Genomic DNA, 8,442 nt, shown 5'->3' on the forward strand with positions numbered 1-8,442 from the left:
TTTCTAGGTCAGATATGGCTTCAATAGACTATATCATTTTTGCCCAGAGCTAGTTCTCCAAAAGCAGTAGGAAAGTCTCTGAGTATGTTGCAGGATTTGCCAGGAATTGCTGCACAGCAGAGAAAATTCAGCTGATTGTAAGTTTCTCAAAATATACTTGCAGGGAAACTTCATTCCTTGGGGATGAATGCTGGGGTAATATTACAACAGGGCTGGAAAGTTTTACTGTTGAGGGCTGCCTTTGCTGCAAGTGGAGAACAAATGTCAGAAAATACTAGTAACTGTCAAATAACTGAGATAAGCAAAAAGCAGTGTTGGAGGAAATCATTTAAAAGCAATTAAAAATAGTTCTGTATTATTGACCATTACATAGACTAAAAGGAGGCCAGACTTCAAGTTAGTTAATTTTACGATAACTTTATAGATTATGTCTAAAAAACCCAGCAATATTTGCAGAGTCCAGAGTTAACGGCCTTTTATATCAATAATTTTTCTTTGAACTGCCAGTTTGCATGTGTGGTTTGAAACAACAGAATGAAATAAAAACAGGTATGTGAGGTTGGTTTGGTTTTTTTTTTTAGAAACTGTTCTGCTCTGCTGAATTTCCTGTGCAGAAGTGCTGCTACTCATCTGTACGTGTGATTAACTTTTGCACCCTGTGAGTGTTATCAGACCTGTAACCAGGCAAACAGTGGAGCAGATGGCCAGTGCTGGTATCGGTGTTTCTGGTCTGGGTGCTTAATGAGATCTGAGAGTGTAATATGAGCCTCTTTCATTTTGTCTGTCTTACGTGGCAGATATACTTCGTGCAAGTGCTCTTGTTGCTCAAGGTCACAGATTCATCAATCAGAAGAGAGCCCTTGCCATTAATCTTTTACCTGCCCACGACAGTTTCCATAGGTCTCAGGAGCTGCTGTGTCGTGTGGGACACTGTTGTCCTGAGGTCTGGACAGTACTGCTGTGAAAGACAATCAGATCAGAGCAGAAGTTTTTAAAATGCAATGTTAAACTTGCCACAGTCTAAGTTTTCATTCACTAACTCTAAAACAAAAAAATACCATTTTGTGCTGTGGAATAAGGCTTCAGTTAGGCCAAGTCTTGCTTGTGACACACAACCACGTGTCTCACAAAAAGAAGGTGAATGTCCTGCAGCGTTTCTGACCTTACACTTGGACATAGAAGTATTTACTGTGAGCAGTTTAAAATCCCTTAGCACCCCGCCATCTGCCCTCTTCATGAATACATCCAAGGCAAGAGCTGGGGATGTGTCTGGGAAGGCTCAGAGGGAGCTGTTTGGTCCAACTTATCACCACTTAGAGATGGTTTGAGGTCCTGTTGCCTCCACGTGCTGACAGAGGGATGTGAAACTTGTGGTAGAGAGTTGTCTTTGTGGCTGAGCTATGGTACTTTTTGCTTTGTTTAAATCACCAAATTTGGGGCAGCTATACTCTTTTGAAATATCTATACACAGTTGTACAATAGAGGCTTCTTTGACTTCTAAGTTCTTTGTAGTAAAAGATATATCTTTCATCCTACATGGCTCATACATGATAGGTGACCTGAGGGTACATCACCCCATCCTGAGAGAGAGCAGGTACAGAGCAGCTTATGAAAGCTCCGGTGTCTGGGGTTGCAGAAGAGGTGGATAAGACAAGGCTCAGTCCTCTCTTCTCTCCAGCTTTCTGTGCCCAGGAGTTGTGAAAAAACAATGTAACTGGACACAAGAAATGAAGCAGGGGAGGAAAGTAGTGTTGTGGCAAAACAAGGGACATAATGAGGAGGAAGGAAGGGAGTAACTGGGAAGAGAAGAGGGAGAACCTGGAGCACTCATATTGTACGTCTAAAACCATTGAATGCTTGATGACTTCAGCCTTAAGTTTTATGGCCTGTTCTCCATCTACTGAGTGAATGTAAGAGCATCTTCTGTCATAGTTGGATAGTAACGATAAATCTTTGATATTTATTGAGCATTAAAGCTACAGTGAAAGCCCCATACAAAAAGCATTGAGGCACTTAATATCCCTGCTTTCTTCTGCATAGAATGGAGTTTAGTGGTTTCCAGAAGGCTTATATGTAAAAAGAGAATTGAAAACTCTCCTTATGCATATCCACAACAGAGCTGAGTTAAGGAATTTTTAATCCTAGGATGGCACAATCTGTCGGTAAGGGCTTTGCAGCCTTAACTTTATTTTAATATGCATTTTTAATGTAAAATTGGCCTAAGTACTTAAAAAAAGGAAGTGAAATATGATTAAAAGCTTTCAAATTTCTTTCTAGAAATATCTGCATTTAGTATGAAGACTTCCATAGTGAAAGAGGAGCTTCTAACTCCTTTTTATTGCCACCTGAGATGCTTGTATGGCATGTTTAGATGACTGTTATAATTATTTTGATATTTAATCTGTTATCAGGATTGTAACAGTTTAAAATGTCTGTTGAGTCTTGTTCTCTACCTGGAGCTTACAGGTCTATGGAGCATTTAGTCATATTTTCTAATTTGTCTTGTGCATTTGTATTATACTGTAATAATAAATTAACAGACCTAAGAAGACCATAATTCTCACCTGACCTAATCAAATATTAAAATCTCAACGCTGTTAAGAAGCTGGAGTTATGAACCATGATGTTCTTTTCCTCATTTGTCTCTAGAGTCACCTCTCCAATTCTTGGCTACCTTTCTTTGAGAAGATGACCATCTTTTTGTATTAAAACTAAGGTAATGAAGTTAATGAGTTAATGTAAAAGAAAAAGTAAAAGGTATGATGTACATGCATTCATTACATGAGCAGAGCTCCTGGCTGCATTCAAAGCACCGCAAAAGGAGCACAGGTCTCTCCATTTCATGGTAAGAGCTTTTATCTATTTGAGTGAATAGTGAAAACTGCTATGAAATACTTGAATGCCCAGTTATGGAGTCACAGCTGAGAGGTTAAGTGCCAAATAATGGCATTATTGATGTGAGATAGAAGGAGTCTCGTTAGTGGAAGGCCAGCTGCTCAAACTACCCATCCAGCTTTTTGGTCCTTTCTAACATATCTTCTTCTATTTGTACCCATTTTGGCGTGTTTTTTCAGCTTCTTTTTTTTTTTTTTCTTTATTCATTGTTGTTTTCTACGTTTTTTCTCTAGCAACAAAAACATATTTACCTACAAGCTGATCCCATCTGTGCTCCTGCCTTGCGAAGCTTTCCTCTGCTGTGGCACTACACGTCTGATGTAGTTTGGTACAACTGGTAGGAAGCTCCAGCCTTCAGGAGTGCCAGGATCTCACACCATGCATCAGACAGGTAAGGTACTGACACTTGGGCATGAGTTGAAAAAAAAGGGAGTGTTCAGATTTTCTTGTGTAAGGAAACACAATAATACTGTCAGCATTTATTGACTGATAGTTCACTTAAATGGAAGTGTGTGTCTCATGCTTGCACTGTTTCCCACTTATGAACTAGAATATATGGGGACGATAACTCAAGTACACACTGAACTGCCCCTGCCCCTGCTGCAGTCTCGTACATTGCAAATTAAGTAGGTTCAGGACTCAAAAGAGATAGCTAAGGAGACCTATGTCCTGGAGGAAATTATTGTGAATTACAGAATGATGGTTTCTCTCTTAATAGAAAATGAACAGATACTCCAGTGTGACACTATGGAACTCTTCAGTTTATAAAGATACTGTCTTTCAGGAAATACATATGTTAATCCAGCTGTCATGCATAAATTCGCACTTGGGGCCTGATCTAATTCCCATTGAAGTAGAGATGGACTCAATCTACTTGAATTTCTCCATGCAGCTTCATGGCTTTCCACTACCTTCATCTGTTGTATCACATTACTGTGTGTGGGTAGAGTTGCCACATTCCACCCATGACACAACTGTTTCAGTGGCAAGTGAAGTGATATGTGCATATGGTATATGCAGTCTTTACACAAACCGTATGCTTTCAGACAGCTATCTGTGTAATTGGGGGAAGTTATGAAGACTTCTTGAACATAAAATCAATTTGCTACATTATTAGAAGATGTTGCAAACTTTATAATTCCCATGACCTTACTTTTGATATTTGAGAGACAGAGTGATTTATTGTTTACTTTTTGTGTATTAATTACTTTTAGTAACAATAAAGTGGTTGCATGAACATTTGAGAATCGTTCTGTAATTTTCTTATTTCCTGCATCAAACCTTAGGTCTGAATTGTGCTTATATAATAGTAAGTCACTTCATAAGATTTCCAGTTATAGTGATACACAGTCTTCCTTTTGCTACCTGTTACATATATCCAAGATGTTCAGTGTCATCATCGCTGAGTGTTTTGTATAGGAGATCATTATTTATCTGAAGGGTTTTGGCTAGGGATAGTCTCTACTGGGGAAAAAAGCCCTCCACTAAGTTTTTAAAGTACACTTTGACCATGAGGCAGTTATAGGCACTAATATACTTTCCCCCCCCCATTGGTAGTTAGGAAAAAAATACAAAATGACTGAATAAATTTAGGGGGAAATTAATTATGGATATTCATATAATACCTGAATTGATAAAATACTTTCTTTAGGATGCTAAGTTTGCAGAGAATGGGCACAACATAGTATTGGGTGAAACATCAACACAGTTAAAATAAATAAATACTAAAACTGAGCAGCTTCTCATGGAGCTATATGTTAGATCCGTTCCTTCTGCAGAGTGGGGACATTGCTGTGGGACACCTTGGGTTAGGATTCACCTAAATCCTACATCCTAAGTCTTTTCTCACCAAAAGAAAGACATTGAGGTGTTGGAGCCTGTCCAGAGGATGAGCAATGAAGCTGGTGATGGGTCTGGAGCACAAGTCTGATGAGTGGCTCGGAGAGCTGGGGGTGTTTAGCCCGGAGAAGAGGAGGCTGAGAGGAGACATAAGCAGTGTCTACAGCTACCTGACAGGAGGTTGTGGTGGGGTGGGGATTGATCTCTTTTCCCAAGTAATGAATTATCGATAGGACAAGAGAGAATGGCCTCAAGTTGTGCCAGGGGAGCTTTAGATTGGAGATTAGGAAGAACTTTTTCCCTGAGAGGGTTGTTAGACACTGGCACAGGCTGCCCAAGGAGCTGGTGGAGTCCCCATCCCTGGAGATATTTAAAAGACATATAGAGGTGCTGAGAGCCATGGTTTAGTGGTGAGCTTGTCAGTGTTTAGTGGTTGGACTCTGATCGTAAAGGTCTTTTCCAACCAAAATGATTCTATGATTCTATGATTCTATGATTCTATGACAGATAAATGTGGGTATGTATTGCACATGTCTGTGAGCTGCACATTGGAGGTTGCCTGTACTCAGCAGAGGCTACCATATGCATCCTTGGGGCTGTCATTTCTTTTTGAAGGCTTTGAAGGCAGATACTAGAGCTGAGATTATGAAACTGGAAGAGGTTTGTTTCCAGGTGCTGGCAGACCTCAGTAAGCTGAAGAAATGGGGTATTCAGTGCTGCAAAGGGGAGGGAGTTGTCTTGATCCTCATAGCCATGCTGGCTAAAAGGCCACACAACAAAACAGCCTTTGCTCAGAAAAAGATGAAGACCGTTGCCTGATTCTCAGGTGATCATTGCAGGTGACAGGAATAAAATTTGTCCAACATTTACAGCTGGTAAATTGGTGTGGTGCATCAAGGGGTATTCCACTCCTTCCAAAATATTAGGCCCTTTGAACAAACACCTTCAGTTGGGGCGAAGTGCCGGATTGAACTAGCCACCAATCTGACCTGCTGTTGTTCCCTTTGTGTCCAGAATTGTTGGGCTGCAAGATTTAAAACAAAGACAAAAAGTTGCAGGACAAAAATTAAAATGTTTGAGCCTAATGTAGCAGGCTCAGGCTAAATCACATTTCCAAAAGTGTGGCTTTCAATATGAAGCCTACTCCTGAGGAACTGGCAAATGCTCAACAAGCACAACACAGAGACAACTGGCAGCCTGAGTCATTTTCACATGTGATTGTTGAATGTGACAGATTGAGAATAGCAAGGAGTACGAGTTCATGCTATGAGAGTGAAGTAACCCAGCATCCGCTCACTGGCTCGAGCCTACAGATAGATGTGGAGTGCTGTGGGAGAGAAATGCCATCGAGGTTTGGGAAAAAAATGGATTTAGAACACATGTAATTTTCTTCCTTTGCTCATTTTTATTTCATCATAAATGATTTCTTTCTTCTCTTTATGGCAGACAGAAAGTAAGTAAAGAGAAACATATTTGTAAAGCCTGAATTGCCATTAATTCATTCCACTTCTTGCTTGTTCTTGCTTGTTCTACTTTACACTTATGCTGGATGGCCTTTTTTGTTCCTTGGTAGTTACTGCTCCAGCTCATTGGCTGAACAGAAATGGTTTCAAATAAAAGTGGGGTAAATGTGCTTATAGAAGTAATCACTTCCAAACTGATCTAGTGGAGGTACGCTTTCAGAGTAAACTGTTAACACTCTTGGGAAGGCCAGGGAAGTTACTGGTGAACTGTTTGCTGCAAACAAACCTTCTGTTGATAAAAATATTGTATTTCTATAATTTATTAATTAAATTTAGCTACACTTTATTTCTATACATGTTCTTGGAAAAGGTAACATCCTTCTCCATTTCTTCTTCATGAATGTTCAACGTGTGATCTCTGCCAGCACAACTGAGCACATCATCCACTTCAGACAAATCTATAACATGTTTTGCACTGAGTTGGTGTTTGAAGTTTGCTGCTCAGCTATAAAATGCTTTATGTGAGGGATTAGTTAATTTATCCTTTGTAAAACAATGTGCTTGGTTAATTAGTGGTAGAGGTGTTTTGATGGTGTTGTATGAGAGACACTGGACTGGTGGCACTGGTAATATGTTGCAGAAGCAGATGTAAAGGCCTTAAGATGTGTAACTTGGATGCCCAGGCCCTTGCATACCCTTCCACAAAGGCTGAGAAGGATAAAGGTAGATTTTTGAAATGTCCAAAATAATTTTCCTTTCTTTTTCTCCTGTAAGATCTCACATGTAACTATGGGTTCAGGATTTATGTGGTTCTGGTTACAATTGGAAACAAATAGTTTTTTCTCCTGTAATTCCCTATTTGTCAAGACTTTGGGAAGATGAGTATTCTTGGGAGTTCTTTGGCTGCGGTGGATGGTGAATATCTAAACTGAATCCACTGGTCTCCATTTCATTTTACAAGTAATTATGAGTAATATATGAACACAAGAAGAGCCCACACCTTTGCTGCCTCATGTGCTGGGCATGCTCCGTTTGCTCATCACAGCAGCACGAAAAGATTAAATATTCTTTTTATTTGTGAGCTCTGGACTGTTGTTCTTGCCAGCCTTAGATGATTTATTGCTTCACATCTGCGTTGCTAGTTTAAAGTCAATGACCTAGTGAGGATGTGTGGAAGTGAAGTTACCCATACAGAAATCTGTCTATTTAAACCCATATTTATTTGTTGAATCTTTTGCCATTGGTTGCCATAATGACTGTAAGAGTAGCAGCTCCTTAGTGTTGTTCCAGCGGGTGATGATGGGCCCCAGGAGAGTCCCTAGGATGTGGGTGTGTGGAGCCGCTGTTGCTGTTTTCTGCATCTTGTTACCTTCACGTTTGTCCGTGGATTCGTTCACATGGATCTGGTGTTTGTGTGAAACTCCTCCAGCCTGGGCACCTTTCTGACCTTCCCTCCAACCTCCTCTCTTAATTCTCTCTTCAGTGCTAATCTTTACTGAACATAATTCAACACCATCTCGAGCCCTTTCTCTCTAGTGTTCCCTGTCCCCTGAGGCTGTCCCTGCCCGTGCTGAAGCTGCTCCTGGGGTGCTGGGGCTGGAGCAGGACGGTGCCAGGCTGTGCTGAGGAGGCTGCTTTTGCAAATAACGGACAGCAGGTGGTAGCACATGTTCATCACTTTTATTTTTTTTCAAGAACCGGCTTTGCAAAGTCTCCTCTTATTTAATAAAAGGAGAGTCGGGAGGAAGACTGCTTCCAAAGACGATGAGTGCCTGGCTTGCTTTTTCTGTTTTTCCACAGATGCAAAACCCCTCCCATTCTGACTTTTCTAGAGTCACTTTTCCTCAGTGAGCTGCTTCGCAGTGTTACCGAAAGAGCTTGTCTTGGCTTGACTCTGTAATCCTGTGCGGGATAATTGTGCTGTGGAAGCACACAGGTAGTGCTGAGCAAGCAGAGCACTGGGCCTGGGGAAAGCAGCCAACTCAGGCAGACTGTGTATACCTGCATGGGACCATCGAATTAAACTGGTTGCATCAGCTAGCAGCTCTGCTGAAAGGAAACAGTCTTTCTCAGCCTCGAAATGTCCCCAGACATGTGCCCACAGCCAGGGCAGCATTTCAAACGGACAGGGTCTGGCCACTTGGTTGAGTCTGCCCTCCAGCTGGCAGATAAAATGTGCAGAGCCCTCTTCTCTACAAGCTGTACATCAACAGGAGAGATGTAAGCTGTTTTGGACAAATATTCC

This window comes from Colius striatus, chromosome 9, assembly GCF_028858725.1.
Source record: "Colius striatus isolate bColStr4 chromosome 9, bColStr4.1.hap1, whole genome shotgun sequence".
Lineage (NCBI taxonomy): Eukaryota > Metazoa > Chordata > Aves > Coliiformes > Coliidae > Colius > Colius striatus.